The sequence below is a fragment of the Crocodylus porosus genome, unplaced genomic scaffold (assembly GCF_001723895.1).
Source record: "Crocodylus porosus isolate Cpor-Errol unplaced genomic scaffold, CroPor_comp1, whole genome shotgun sequence".
NCBI lineage: Eukaryota > Metazoa > Chordata > Crocodylia > Crocodylidae > Crocodylus > Crocodylus porosus.
Window position 1 is genome coordinate 21,600,528 of NW_017728918.1, and position 16,319 is coordinate 21,616,846.

General features: G+C 41.7%; 2 long non-coding RNA genes across 2 annotated transcripts in view; one reads left to right on the top strand and one right to left on the bottom strand.

The window, feature by feature from the left end:
* Positions 1-11,459: 11,459 nt before the first annotated feature.
* Positions 11,460-16,319, bottom strand: part of LOC109311639 — an 8,066-nt gene continuing 3,206 nt past the window's right edge. The window contains exon 2 of the long non-coding RNA XR_002101555.1: positions 11,460-11,899. This is a non-coding gene — a long non-coding RNA (uncharacterized LOC109311639). The remainder of the gene's footprint in view (positions 11,900-16,319) is intronic.
* The window catches only part of LOC109311640, an 18,279-nt gene continuing 15,900 nt past the window's right edge, over positions 13,941-16,319 (top strand). Inside the window, exon 1 of the long non-coding RNA XR_002101556.1 lies at positions 13,941-16,306. This is a non-coding gene — a long non-coding RNA (uncharacterized LOC109311640). The remainder of the gene's footprint in view (positions 16,307-16,319) is intronic.

The window sequence follows — 16,319 nt, forward strand, 5'->3', positions numbered from 1 at the left end:
ATTTACAAACCATTTTTCAAAACTAGACCTATACATTTCACTTCTTCATCAGCCTCCTAGGTAGTAGGTACAGAAACTCATGGACTCAGTATAGAGAGTGGAATTCTGACATACTACAAGATGCTGGACATCTGACTCCCCAGGTACCTCTGCACTTTTACCTGTACTTCTACATCCCCCTTCCCCTCCCATCCCCATGCTAGCCTCCATTTCCATTTTCACTGACTGGCTTTCTTGCCTGCGTTGTATGCCAGGCCAGTCTCTGACTTCTTTACTATTCCTTCCATCCAGGACCATCAGACACAACAACTGCAGGTGCTTACTCAGCCTGACAAAGGGATTTTCCACCCAAAAGCTGGCATCTCAGGCAGCTAAGTTGAGCTCACCTGGAACATCACAACTCCACTGCAACCAGCAAGCCTCAGGCCTGATGTCTGAGCTTTCCCCAACCAGGACCATGCATGCATGCATGCATTGGCATGCATGTGTTAGGTGCATTATGGCACCTCCTACTTGCCTTTCATGAGGGGATTCTTGGTCCTGGCACTTACAGGCCTGCTGCACTGCCAGCGGTGCCACTAGGCCTCCCTGACCCTGGCAGAGTGCAGTTTTACTGGTTATGCCCAGCACCTGGAGCCTCCTCCTTCCCCATAGTTCCAGTCCATACCTCCAAGTTTGTCCTGGCACAGGAACTCAGCAGGAACATGTTCTTCCTCTGCTGGCTGGTGGTGCAGCAAGTTTTCCCTCCAGCTCTGAGAGGGGGATATTAACTGTTTTTTAAAAAAATAATATAGGTGTGGATGGAGTGAGGAAGGTAGCATTCACTCTGTCTGTACCTTGGTCCACTTTGAGGAACACCAGCTGCTCCAGCAAATCAGAATTCAGGCAGGTGCGATGGGGTGTCACAACATCCACAGCAATGCTGAACACTCTCTTGCCTGGAACACTGATAGACGTTCCCGGGAAACTGTGGCCAGATCCAGCCACATCTGGCTGCAGCTTGCCCAGTAGGCCAAGGGGTCTCACAGGAGTGCCTCCATGTCCTTGGCAAGATAGGCAGCCACCAAGGCCTGAGCACTACCTGCTTGATGGTGGGGTCTGGTGGCTCTGGACCCCACCATCAAGCATGCCCCATAGAAGCCATGACCATGGCCCACATTGGCAGTACCTGTGGTGGAGGAGGAGACTAGCTGGTGGATGGTGTGCTCGCATGGGACAGTGGAGCTCCCTCTTCTACATGCCCCCACCTCCACCATTCTGCCTCCCTGACTCTCCTCACCGACACATCCATCCACTGATTCAGGGTTTGGCTGCTGCATATGCTGCCCTTCACCCTTGGGTCACACATGGCGACTGACACGTGAACTGTACTGGACCGCAAGGGATCGAGTAATTTCCTGATGCCCTCCTTCAGCCACCTCACCTGTGTCTGGATGTCTGGTGACAGCAGCTTGCCCCAGCCAGGAACATTGATCCTCTGGACGCTCCCCATTTGGCTCTGAAGTTCCCTCACTAGGGGGATCACTTGTCTAAGGAGGACATTGGCAGTGCTGAGGGTCTTAGTGGCCTCAAGGAAGGTCTTGAGAACTATCAAGATCTGAGATATGGTATTCCACTCAACTCTGTTAAGGGGGCCACTGATCCCAATCTCCCTGAGCAAGGCCATCTCATGGGTGGCCTTCTGTTGCTCCACCAGCCTCTCAGGTAAGTGTCAGGTATGTGGTTTTCCACCAAGTCTCCACATCCTACATGATTTTGTGCTGCAGGATGTTCAGGTCTGCCTGTTTCTCCTGCAGCATCTTGCCCCCCTTCATGCTCCAGTGGAAGTAGCCTGCCATCTTCCTGAATTTGGAAATGAGCTTGCTAATGGTGCTGGCTCTGTCACCAGCATCCCTGTCTTGCTCCAAGGCATCCCTGACAACAAGGTGCAACATGTGTGCCACACAGTGGATGCCAACAAAGTTGGCATCATGGACTGCCTTGATCATATTGGCCCTATTGTTAATGACAATGAACCCGTGGGTGAGCTCGCCTTGCCAAATGAGCCACCCCTGCACCAAGCAGTTCATGGCCCCATAATCTTGGTTGCCATGAGGGACTCATCCATCACCTCAGCTTGAAGGAGAGCCCACCAACCGCCTGACTGGTCACACCAGTGATGTGTAAGGGAGAGATAGGTGTGATCATCACCCCAGCTTCTCCAGATGCCTGAAGTGAAATGTAAAGCCACCTGTGTACCTGCCTTGCACAGCTCCTCCCTCAAGTACTCCTAGCATGCCTCAAACGGGGGGGGGGGGCACCACCATCCTGCTGAAGGTGGTAGTATGGGGTCACGAGTGCCATGAGCCACCTGAACCCCGGCCACTCAACTAAGGAGAAGGGCTGGCCATCATAGAATCATACAAGTAGGGTCAGAAGGGACCCTGTAGATCCTCAAGTCCGACCCCCTGCCTGGGCAGGAGAAAAAAACTGGGCTCAAATGATCCCAGCCAGGTAGGCATCAAGCCTCCTCTTAAAGAGCCCCAGGGTAGGAGCAAGCACCACTTCCCTAGGAAGTTGGTTCCAGATCCTAGCTGCCATAATTGTGAAGTAGTTCTTATGGATGTCTAATCTAAACCTACTCCCCAACAACTTGTGGCTGTTATTCCTTGTTATGCCAGGGGGCGCTAGGGGAAACAAGGTCTCTCCCAAACCCTTCTGGTCCCCCCTAGTGAGTTTATAGATGGTCACCAGGTCCCCCCTCAGCCTTCACTTGTGAAGGCTGAACAGGTTCAGGTCCCGCAGTCTCTCATTGTAGGGTCTGCCCTGTTGTCCCTGGATCATGCGGGTGGCCCTCCCCTGGACCCTCTCAATTTTGTTCACATCCCTCCTGAAGTGGGGCACACAGAACTGGACACAGTACTCCAGCTGTGGCCTGACCAGTGTCGCGTAGAGGGGGAAGATCACCTCCTTGGCCCTACTTGAGATGCACCTGTGGATGCACAACAAGTTCCGGTTAACCCTGCCAACCTTGACCTCGCATTGTCAGCCCATGTTCATCTTGGAGTCAATAATGACTTCAAGATCCCTTTCTGCCTCTGTGCTCTCAAGAAGGGAGTTTCCCATCTTATAAGTGTGCTGCTGGTTGCTACTGCCCAAGTGCAGCACCTTGTACTTGTCAGTATTGAAGCGCATCCTGTTTTTGCTAGCCCACCCCTGTAGCCTATCCAGGTCTTGCTGCAGTCTTTCCCTCCCTGCTAGTGTGCTCACCTCACCCCCAATTTTGGTATCATCAGTGAATTTAAACAGGTTGCTGTTCACCCCATTGTCCAAATTGCTGATAAAGAAATTGAACAGCACGGGCTCAAGGACTGAGCCCTGTGGGACTCCACTGCCTACTTCTCCCCAGGTCAAATATGACCCATCCACCACTACCCTCTGAGTGCGACCCATCAGCCAATCTGCAATCCATCTGACGGTGTAGGAATCAATGCCACAGTCGCCCAATTTTTTAATGAGGATGGGGTGGGAGACAGTGTCAAAGGCCTTGCTGAAGTCCAGAAAGACTACACCCACGGCAACACCTGCATCCAATGCTTTTGTGTCCTGATCATAAAAGGCAATCAGGTTGGTCTGACATGACCTGCTCCTAATGAAACCGTGCTGGTTGCCCTTGAGCATCACCTCTGAGGCCGGCCCATTGCAGATGTGCTCCATGATGATCTTCTCAAAGAGTTTCCCTAGGATTGAGGTAAGACTGATGGACCTATAGTTGCCCGGGTCCTCCCTCCTCCCTTTTGTAAAGACGGGGACCACGTTGGCTATCTTCTAAAGCATCGAAAGCAACTATCTCCCCAGTGCTGTGGGTTATCTTGCTAGCCCTTGCAATGCACCTCGCTTTCTGTCCACCTTTCCCCCACTGTTTGAGGGTGGCCTGCTTCTGCTCTGGGGCAATGGGGGTTTTGGAGTGTGACGGGGACTTTCTTTTGAATATGCTCTCACTGGTGCAAGGCTGAGGAGAAGCAAGGGGGTGGTGCCCGCAGAGATGCATCAGCATACCTGTGGTGCTCATATGTTTTGTTCCCTTGCTCCAGCTGGTTTGGGCTCGGCAGTGCAGGCAGTTAGCATATGTGGGATTATTTGCCAGCTCAAAATGATCCCAGATCACACTACTCACTCACTTCTGTGGTGCGGGTGCATGTGTGGATGCTGCTGCACTTTCCCCCTCCTCAGCAGGCAGAGGCACAGCCAGAGGAGGAGTGAACCTCCACCTCTACATCAACCTCTTCCATAGTGCCTTCTGGAGAAGAAGACCTGGCTCTAGTGGAAAATTGAAGGGTACCCAACACAAACTCAACTGATTCCTCCTCCTTCCACAGAATTTCCTTTTCTAGGGCACTGAGATCTAGATCCAGCACCAGCTCTTCCTCTGGCACTGGAAGGCTCAGCATGGGAAGTGAAATGGGGTGGTGTAGGCTGCCATGCTGGTGCTGCTGCTTGTTGTCATCATGGTGATGGTGGGTTATGGGTGGTGCTTGTAAAAGGGATGCAGACTCAGGCACAGGCAGTGGCACTGGCACTGGCACTGATCCCCTCTCCTTGCTGCATGTAGCAGCCTCATTCCTTCTAGCTGGAGGAAAGCAGCTGTGTGTCTTAGTTGTGGGGGAGCAGCATGGAACTGCTGCTCTCCCACAACTTATACCTCTCTCTCTACCCCCTCTTCCATCCTCCCCTGAAGGCTTGCCAGCTGCCTTTCCACCATGCTTCATGGTGTGCTTCATGTCTTCCTTTTCTATGAATATACAGATGTATTCATGTTCCTATATAAATTCAATAACATAGGTGTGGTGCAAAGAATAAATGTATACAGATAAATAGAAATATATCTTTTTCCCTATATAAATTAAAAAATGTATGATCTATGTTGCAAAGCTTTAAATGTATAGAAATAAAATATAAATGTATTTGCCTTTGTATATAAATTAAATTCTATAGTAGTCCTATCCAATATAGGTATAAAATTCAAAAGAATAAATCAATGAATATAAGAATAAAATAGAAGTGCCTAGAAGAAAAAGCTATTCTGAAATCCCTCTTGCTAGAATACCCTACACTAGCAAGTAGGGAATCCTTTAGAAGATCAGCATTAGCCATAGTTGTCTGACACTGAGCTACTGGAACACACACCTCAGTAAGTGACACCAAGGCAGAAAGCAGGGCAGTTCAAACGATGCTGCCTTTTACGTTGTTTTTCCATCCCTCCCCCAGAGCACTGGGATTGGAAGGGACCTCAGGGAGGGATGACAGTCACTGGCCAGCTACACAGTCAATAATGAGAGTAATCCTTCCCCTCTCTTCCATCTCCCTCTCCTTACATTCTGCTTCCCTGCAGGCAAGCCCAACTTCAGCTTTGAAACTTGAAATGTATCGAAACTTTTGAAACATTTCGACTACCCTCGTTTTGTTTCAAGGTTGTTTCGAAGCCCTCTATTTCATTTAGATTTCGTGGATTCGAGCTCAAAATGAATTGAAACAGTGTCGAAATGAAACAGCCAGTGAAATTTTGCACAGCCCTAATGCCCAGATATCAATTTGCATAAAACCCCAAAGGTGAACTCAGCCCTCGTTACCAACTGGGAGAGGAGTTACACTTGGCTCCCATTGCAATGTGTTCTATGCCTATCTAGGTTGAAATAGGCAGTGAGCTGCTCAGCCCTGTCAAGACTTCCCAGCACGAGCAGAAATCAAATTCTATATCCTGAGGGAACTTTCAGTGACAAATCTAACAATTTACAGGCTTCCAGGTTAGGAAGCATCTAAGTAAGGTTTTCAGCAATAATATCTCAGTGTCAGATCTCTGAATTCCAGTGTCCCTTTTTGGATACAGCCTATAAAAGTAACAATGTCTGACCCAAGAGGAAAGAGAATCCAGCAAACAGCAGGTAGTACATCACTTATTTCAAATGCACTCAGACCACCACTTACTGCTTCTCCCCAAAACAGGTAAGGGTTACTTCCCAATATGAGCAATGGGTTTAAAAACTTTCCATATGTGCTGCAGAGATATCAGTGGTGGACACTTACTCTTTGGAACAAGAACTCTTCTTCTGGCAGACAGTCTAAATTTGGCAGACTGCAGAATATGGTGTGAGGCTTGTTCGTTCAATAAAGCATTCGATTAACTAACGTGTCAGTATGTCAGTCCTTTGTGAGAAAAATAAAATGTGGTTAGAGTGCACTGAGCTATCCATATGGGTAGTTTTGTAATTAATATTTGTTTTTAATTTATTGTAAGAAGTCCAGATGCTCTTAATCCTTGAAAATAATGAAATCCTTAAAATAATTAAATGAGTTCTGTAAACTTCCTAGAGGGCCTACTCTTTCTTCTCTGTGATTAGAATCAGGAAAATTATTCAAAAGACAGTTTATTCAAGAAAATTTGGCTTTTTTCCCCCTCTACACTGTATTTGCAGTTTTCCTTTCTGGACACAATGATCATTTTAGTCACTTTGTGATTAATTGCTTAAATCACATGGTATTCTCTTATTAAATAAATTAAGCTTTGTAAAATCACAGGACTGACTGCATAAATCAGTGAAGCCTTAACTATTCAAAGAGCAGAAAACAAACACTTTTAGGAATTGTAGGGCATTTAAAAATCAGTCAGTGCCTTGCATAAAAAAAATTAAAATATTACATTTAGCCAAGCCCATGGAATTCAGATTTTAAAATAGCTTGGATTCTTCTCAACTGAGAGAATAAGACAAAATTATATTGAGTGGTTGCTGTACAATAGTTTTTATATTCACTATTTTCATGACACTGATAATAGCATTACTTAAATTCATAAGTATCACCTAGTTTATAACTAGATCTCTCCCCCATAGCTGTTTATTCTTACAGTGATTGAGGGTGCTATGGCTTTTTCACTTGCCTAGACTCTCCCTGCTTAATAGTGAATGTCTTCATTCTCATGTACGTGTATTTTGGCATGCCAGAAGTTTTTAGAGCAAATGGGCATCATCATATATGAACTCTCTTGTTCACATACCAGTACACAAAAGGAAATGCGGGGCTTCCACAAACATTCAAAGACATTTGTCTGAACGTTAATGAAAACCTCAACAGAAAGGAGCACAAATGCAGCAAATCAAATTGTGAATGAGATTCAGTGAACATATTTCTAACAACATTTTACCATTATTTAACAAGCTCTCTCTCTCACATACCATCTGTGTTTTTGATTGTCCTGACACATACTTTTCATCAAAGCCTATTTTCATTTTTTGCTGGTAATAAGTTGCAATTCCAAATCTTAAAAATGAAATTTAATGTATCAATACTTAATATTTTGTGAGGGTTCATAAGACAGACTGATTTAACCCAGTGTCTTATAATGGCTGTTTTACAACTACCACTTCTATTCAAATAGTTTAACAAGACTTTTTCCTCCAGCTTTGCCTAGTGACCTAAGGTGCCTTTATATTTTGGTGTAAAATGGGCATCCTTCAGGAGGCTTAAACTTTAAATGGATAGCCTTGTTTAGTACTTTCTGAAAGTATGGCCTGCTATGGGAAGGTTGGAGTGGCTCAAGTTGAACACTCAGACAATGAGGAACAAAACAAAATCAGCAACCATGTTCAGGAAATCTTGGCTTTTGTGATCTCTAGTAAATAAAAACTCATATATGTAAGTCATATTTAGAATGAAATAAGTGATATGATCAGTGGAAATTGTTTGTTGTATGGTAGTGGTTCTCAACCTTCTTGCACTCAGGGCACCCCTCACTGAATTTCAGGCACCATTACTTTTGTGAACTGAGTAGTACCCAATATCAAAAACTAATTTATAGATTATAGTGCTTACCTCCTTACACAGCCAGTAGGGGTGTGACCAGGCAGGGATAAGCCTAAGCCTGGCTTACCTACTTAACTTACCTGCTTGTCCACTGGCACCCTGGTTGAGACTTATTGTTGTATGGTTATAGATTTTTCTTGGTACCAAATAAATCTAAGATGTTTATACTGCTACCGTAAGATTTGTCATCCACAAAACTCAAATGAGAAACGGTATCATTATTTGTTTCATGTAAAATATCTGCATTGGGATAATGCCTTTTTTAAAGGGTCACTTACTACCCTGGTTCTTGCAGATGGACATCCCAATGAGCCTGGTACCTGGTTTAAGAGACCAAGAATATACTGTAATTTATAGATAGATATAAAGTCATTTTTGCCTCCACATTCATTCTCCCACCTACTTCCATGCTGAATTATTTTAAATTTTATTTTCAGTACAGCTATTAAAAGCTCAAAGATAGGTCTGAAACCTCAAAACCTGAAGATAACAATTATGCATTTCTTTATTGTACAGGTATCAGGTGCACTCTAAGCACTTGAATATTTATTAATATTGAGCAGCAAAATAAAGAACTTAACTAGATGTCAGACACTGCTGTGAACTGAAACAAGTTATTAGCAGGTAATGAATTAGAAACCCTAAAATTACTCTCTCAATTCACTATGTATCTCTTTAGGCATGTCTGCACATTCATTAATGGGATGTAGCTATTGTGCATTAAGTTTACTACTTGCATAACCAAATTCTAAATCAATGCACAGTAACTGGCACTACTGCACTGTAGCACTGACATACGGGTTTGCACAATAGCTCAGTATTACCATACAGTAGCATATTAGCATGAGTTCTGCCTGGCATGCTACTGAACAGTGTTATTAGACTACAGCGCAGTTAACATCTCATCTAGATGTAGTCTGTGAGTATGTCTACATGTGTGCTTTACTGCATTGACTAATTTACTGCACAGCAAACTGTCACTGTCTATGTGTATGCTGCAATAGTCAATTAATTTACTCTGGCATAGGATAGTCCTGTCAGACACTATGCAATGGTGGAGTAAATTACTGCACTTAAATGTACGTGTAGAAGGTGATGTCGGGATTAGGTTACGGCAGCTCAAATTGTGCCAGAGTTTATTCAGTCACGTTAATGGCATGTGTAGATGCACCCTGTCTTTTCTTAACTCCCTTAGTGAAGGAAGGAAAGGAAGAAAATTATATCCTTTATATTTCTTTGCTGAAACTAGTAGGACCAAGTGATACAGCTGCCAGAATGAGTCAGCAAAGTACTTGAATCTTTGTAAGGGTCCCAGAACTTGACACTGTTATATGGTGCCATAATTGATACAAGTCAGTAGGTTAATTAAAATGAACATTTCAGTATTAATGACCATTGACTGCACCCTGCTGGAAAAGCAATGAAATAAAATCAGCACTGGTTTGGTAGGACTAATCCAGAAAGCTTGACAGGTAGGCTGCTGAGCTGATCATATAACAATGCTCCAAAGATGAAGCAAAAATTTGGCACAAAGAAATGGGTAATTTTAGTAAATTTTGGTAATTATATAGAGTGCAATCAAGAACATGAAATGATGCTGTATTAAAAATATCTCCATTCATGTTACGTATTAAGCTATATCTGCAACCAAAGGAGAAAGAGTAATTCTTGCTAACACAGAAAAGGGAGATTTTTAAAGATCAGCAATATCATGGTGATTGATTACATGATCCCTTTTAACCAGCTGCGTCTTTTTTCATTTCTAGACATTTGTTTCAATAAAGGAAACTTAACAGGAGGAGAAATAAGCCTATTTTTATCTCACAGGCTGAAAATATGATAGTCATGTAGGAATGGAATTGAGCTTCAAAGGTCCTCTGCAGCAGAAAGCTAGAATCATAGTGCTGATATGGAACTCAAGGGTCCCCTAGTCCAAAGCCCTAAACTAATGCAGGATATGCTATCCCTAAATCATCTCAGACAAGTGCTCATGTAGTCTCTTCCACAATCTCCCTAAGCAACAGGAAATTCAGTGGTGACTTCTTTGGTGTGGGTATCACAGGTTGAATGGCCATACAGAGCTTCATTTGTATCCTAGAAATATAAGGCCTCCTTCCATAGCACCATCAGCTTTAGAAATGGAACAAGACTAAACTCTTGCTAACACTGAGAAAAGGGATATACAAAAGAATAGGAACTGTTGATGAAGTAGATGATCCATAACCACATGGGCTAAGCAACACAAAAACTTCTCATCAATGGCACACTGTGTGCTACCTTATTTCGTATGGTGGATGAATCTTCTTCAAGGATTTTAAGTGTCTCAAAGTGAATCTCCCCTTTTAATCTCTTGGGCTGCAACCAGACAAGTGCAACCATGTGGTATATGGCACTGCAGACCTGTCTACAGTGTCACATACTGCACATTCAGGTGTTTCCCATATTGCTTTGCGGTGGGGTGGGGGAAGGGAAGGGGGGTTGATCCCTGGAGATCCAGGGGACAGCTAGAAGTGGCACAGGATGTCCTGCTACTAGCTGTCCCTAGGGACCCAAATGTTTGCTCTTGTCTGGATGCAGCCTAAAGGCCTTTCACTGGCCTTTAAAGAAGGAGTAGGGTTGATTTTCTCCTTATACCAACTAAGATGTTCACCAGCGGTCAGTGTTGGTCTTGGTCTACTCAGATTCATTTGACTGGTGAAGGCTGGGTCAATAATGAACACTTAAAAAATATCCCCTTTTTTGCTTTAAAAAGAAGACACATTGACCCTATTAAAAAGTCCAGAAATATCAAGGCCAGCTGGTCTTTTACTTAGGAACAACTATACAATAACATTATCATATGTACACAATGGAGCACAGCTAATTTCAGTATTAGTCTTTGGAAGGTTTGTGGCAATGGAAAAGAAAAACCCCACATTTAAATTATGAAAAATCCCTTGCCACTGTCCTTTTAAAATATGCTGAACAGAAGGATAGATGGATATTTTACTAGAGCATTCTTTTATTTATAAACACACAAGTCAGCAGCAACATATTTCATTCTAAAATGGTACTTCATTATTGCAAAGTGTAGTGCTCCTTGATATTTTTCCTCCAGTAAGTAGCAATATGTCAAAAACCACATATTTAATTCACTTCTCTTGATGTCAGAAGACTGGCATATCCTGAAGAATAAATATTTGAATGGTGTTAAAATCCTGTCAGTGAAAAATCTTGGGCATCCATCTGTTGCACACACAAGGTACACATGGAAGTGACTGCAAGTTATACTGACATAAATAAAATAATGAAGATCCTATATATAGAATTTATATAGAGAGATACACAGTTTAAAGAATTAAATATTTAATATCTGTGTAAATATTTACAATTACATTTTTATATTTCTTTCAAACATTCTTTCATTTGCATTGCTTTCCTCTGACTGAAAGGGCATATGGGAATAAAAGCTTTTCTACTTCAATACCATATTTTGGCAGGCTTACTCTGGCTGAATTGATACACCAGGAGCATTCCAACTGAAATCAATAGGACCAGTTACAAATAAGAGTACCATAATCTGACTCTTAATATTTTTTTTTTTTTTTTTTTTTTTTATAGTTTAAGCTGCATGTTTTTTTTCAGTTCCCCACCCACAGCAGTGATTGTGCCATGCCAGCTATAAACTTTGGGCCTGATTATTTCATTTACATAGATTTACACCAATGTACCTATTCCCTTCAATGGAGTTATTAGAAATTTATACAAGATCAGAGTCAGATTTTACTTTCATTCTATGAGTCAGCAAGGAGAAGTATTGAGGTACCGAGGTCTTTCACCTGACATGACACCAATGAACTGATAATCTTTAAATATGATTTTAAAACAAGGGTTATCATATAAATCACCAGTGCCACTCTGTGTTCAAGCATTTAAACTTACCATAACAAAATAATGTTGCTGATACACTCCATTTTTACTCACCCTGTTTTGCCTACGCAGAAGAATGGGTTTCCAAGGGGTGAGTGACTTTATGTATTACAGGGACTGCATAGCTAACTATCACTTAGAGTACCCTATGCTCCTAAGAGAAAAGAGAGAAAGAATGGAATTTCAGGCTTAAATCTATATTTCTTGTTTGGCACATCTGAGGCTTTGCCCCCACACCCTCCCCAACTACAGAGGACCTGATTTCCATCAAAGCTCCCATCCACCGCAGTAACTGGAAATATGGCTACCCAGCACATCTAGAGACCAAGCCAATAAATTCATCTTTTACTTACAGACAGACAGACAGACACACACACACACACACACACACACACACTGAAAAGGGGTCACTTGAAGAAGCATTTCCCATTGTTCCTAGTGAAATGCCAGACTTGCATAGACAAATAATTAAGTAGTGCTGTTAAGGCCAGTCTTATAGACATTACTCACAATACGCCTACTGCCTTCTGTGGGAAAGTTTCCTGACAACAGCAGGGCAGGTCCCAGTTTTTAAAAGTTCGCCTTAGATATTTAATTATGGGAGTTTTTATTCCTTTATTTAAAATAGTGTGTAACGGTCAGATCCTGCAATGACTGAAAACACGCAAGTCTTTATTACTTACATCCATCATTCTATATTCAGATTATATATATATTATATTAATATATACGTATTGCTTTGATAACTCATTCTTTTTATTTCCGGTATAACTATAAAAAAAAAAAATACACTTGACTTGTGCACTTGCAGCACTTGACTAATATGGGGCCAACCTAGAATCAGGTCCCCAACACTCCTGACTTTTGTACTTGCAGTATTCTTTGTTCATGCCATAAAAATATCGAGTCAATTCATTTTGAAGTGTATTTTTTTATTTTAGCTTTTTTACTGCATGTAATCCTTTTGATCCTTTCCTTCATCTTTTGATTCTCCTGTTGTATCTCTAGGAGTAAAAACAGCTGAAGCTCTTTATTGGTTGTTAAGGGTTTACATTAGGGAAAAGACTGTTTTTCCTAAAATTAAGCCTGAAAATGTGGGGTTGGTTTATATGCAGATTGACTTATCAGAACAATAAAACAAGTCCAGCACATGCATAAGAATGTAAAGGATAAGACCCTAAAAAGAGGAAAAGGCAGTGTTCAGAGGTGGTAGTGTAGAACTGATCACAGCGTTATCATTTCATATACACACTTAAGGAAATAAAATGCATACTAGTGGGCACATCTACATGACAGACTAGAAGCACAGTAGACCAGTTCTACTGTGTTTTAGCACACCATGGCAAAAGCTATGCTAATACACAGTACAACTAGTCTACTGTGCATTCACATCACTTAAAACACATGCGCTGGCACTACTGTGCAGTAGCACTGATTACAGCACAATTAGTACCTGTTATTAATGCACTGTAATTGCAGTGCATTAAATGCATGTGTAGACGTCTTCACTACCTGGTTAAAACAGAAATATGATTGGGCTAATTATAGTTTATTTTCCCCAAGACAAAACATTGATTCAATAACTGTCAATATGCCAATTCAATAAGTTCAGAACATTCACCTTAATCAGGTAGGTTTACATTTATTTTAGCTGTACTAAAATTCTTTTGCAAGGTGAATAATAAAAAAAGTACAAGAGCAAGTACAAGAGTTGCTTCTTAAAATAGCAACACTGGGTGATATTCTGCTGGCACTTACTTCAGAGTAAGTCTGGAGCAAATCCTTTGATATCAGGATTTCCATGAAGTTTTAGTAACAGCCAAATGGGACTTGTTGCGTCTTCCCTCCCTACTAGACATATGCCCTATTTTTTTATTTGCAAGCTGTTCAAAAAGTGCTTGTGAAAACTTATATATCAAATTAACCAAATTGTTAGATAATACATATGCTTTCTTGCATGGCAAATTTCATTTCATGGTAAGCTTTTATTGACAAGGGAAAGTCCTTCAGAAAAAAAAAAAGCAAAGTCAAGTTGAGGTTTGTCATGAACACTGGGTGCATTTATGCATGTTATTAGTGCAATGCAATAAACCCTGATGTAGTTTGCGCTGCATGTTTACATGTGCAACTGGGACCGCAGCATGTTGAGCAGGATAGAAACAGCCCAGGCTGGCAGGGAACTCAGGGGTCAGCTTGCCAGCCCAGGGCTGTTCTGACCCAGTTCAGCGGGCTGTAGAGGGCCTGGCTGGGGCTTGAGGATGCTCCAGCATGGGACTAGCAGCAAGCACGCTGCACATTAAAGCACTCTCATTGCTCAGCCAGCCCCATCAGCATCTATAAAGTTGTGCATTGTACTAAATAACACCATCACAAGATAGTGCTTTTGTTTACACGTACTAGCCTACAGTGGCATTTATTAGTTTCCTGCAGCCTAATAGGGTGTAGACACCAAAACTTTATGTATAGACACCAAAACTTTGCTGATTAGCCACCTCCACAGTAAACATCTCATGTAGATGCACTCACTGAGAGTCATGTAACCTAATGCTGCTGTTAAATCTTTGTTCTGCCCACAGATCATCCTTTAGGTCCCAATTCTGCAGTAAGAACCACCTCAGAGTAACAGGCTACTGACACAGTCTACTCCCAATTCAGGATCAAGTCTTTATTTTGAAATGCTGTTAGTATATGTGCTTACAGTAATTTCCTGCATGCCTCCAAACAAGTTTGAGGGCAGGGACTCTATTTTCTTACCTTTTAGAAAGCACTAAGTGCACTCTCTATACAACATAAACAAACAGTTATGAATAAACTGTCTAGCAACAGTCAAAGAAAATTATGGAAAGAAAAAGTTATCAAACCATTCCACAGGAATCTTCTGCAGCAATGACTGAGGTCTGGCACTGGCATTAATATCTGTCATACCTATACCAACCCAATGTCTCCTCTGTAGTAACAGACAAAGAGTTGTGGGGAGGAGGTGACTGAAACACTTGATCCTGCAAAATGCTGGGCACTTCTGAAAGATTCTGGATACCCTCCACGCCCACTGACTTTGATGGGAGTTGAGAATATTCAGTACATCACATCCTGGGGTCCATAAATTCCAATAGATTTCTGCACATCACTTACCTGAATATGAAGGACACTAAAATTAAATGAGGCAGTAAAATTAAGACTCTGCATATTTAGCATAAACTAAAAGCCATCTCCTCTTATTGAGTTTAATGTAAATTCCATATATAGTTCAATAGCAGAACATTGCCTAAAAAAAAAAAAAAAAAATACAATGAAAGGTTTAATTTAAGAAAGCAATAATTGGGCAAAAAATAGAGACCAACTTGGAAAAATAAAATTGATGGGAACAAAATATGGTTTGCTATAATTTCTTTTCCTCAATCTGCATTTGTAGCCAGTAACTGGCAGTCTGACTGTGCTAGTAAACAGTTTTTGAGAAAAGCCTCTACATGCTTAAAGAAAACATTTCTTTGTTGCTGGGGTGTTTGTTTTTTTGGTTTCTTCTTTTTTGAAGTAACTCGTAGCTAATTCAAATAATCACATTTTGGAGAGACAAATACAGTAATTTCTGAAATCAAACAGACCCCAATAAGTTGTTCCCTGAATATTGCTATACCAGTTTAAGGCCAGCCTGCAATGTAACAAAAGCTGGATTTGCAAATTGTCCCAGAACATTTGCATATATGATGCATGGTAGGGCTTACTTCAAGAACAACTGATTACTCCTCGATTAAATATTTACTTTGCCCAAGTTGATTGAGGACTGTGAACACATCCTACAAACATAATGTAATTTGTTAATAATTTGGACATGGAAATATGAACTTTCATATCACTGATCCTAAAAGATAAGCATAACCTAATCACCTTCTTTGCCTGATAATCATCCACATTGGTCCCATCTTTCTTTCTACTGACTTCTCCCACTTGCCTTCAATCTGATGTTTTAAATTCGTCAGTCTCCTCTGAAAGGATCTGAACCCATACTCACATTTTTACTCTCAACTCTTACCTACCTTCCCACTGTACTAAGGCATTTCCCTTACCTCTATCTTCTTCTTGTACCCTCATTTTATCATCTCTTCCTATATTGCTATGCACAGAAGACCCTTCTGACTTCTCAAATAACTCCTGAAATATTGCTCATGCAAAGCCCATAGTTTTTAGCCAGTACTTAAATAATAATGCTGGATTCAGATTCAGTGGGAGTCTTTCCATGGGGTTTGTTTGCCCTGTAATCTTGATACAACAACCCAGAACTAAAACTATGATGGAAGAAAAAGCAGGAGGGCTGGGTATAAATGGTGATCCATAGGTCTGATCCAGCACCTCTAATGAAGAACCTAAGTTAGAATCATCATCTGGGGCTCCCCATTTGGGGGTTTTTGAATATACATATATATACACACACATACACTCTAGTCCCTTTGTCTTTGCCCCAAAGACTGTCATTTGGCCCATGTAATTAAACACACACTTTGTCCTAATATCTTGTGTCCACTACAACAATGTCCTTGCCAACACTTAAATTAGCTAAAGAAAGGTGAGGTTTTGTT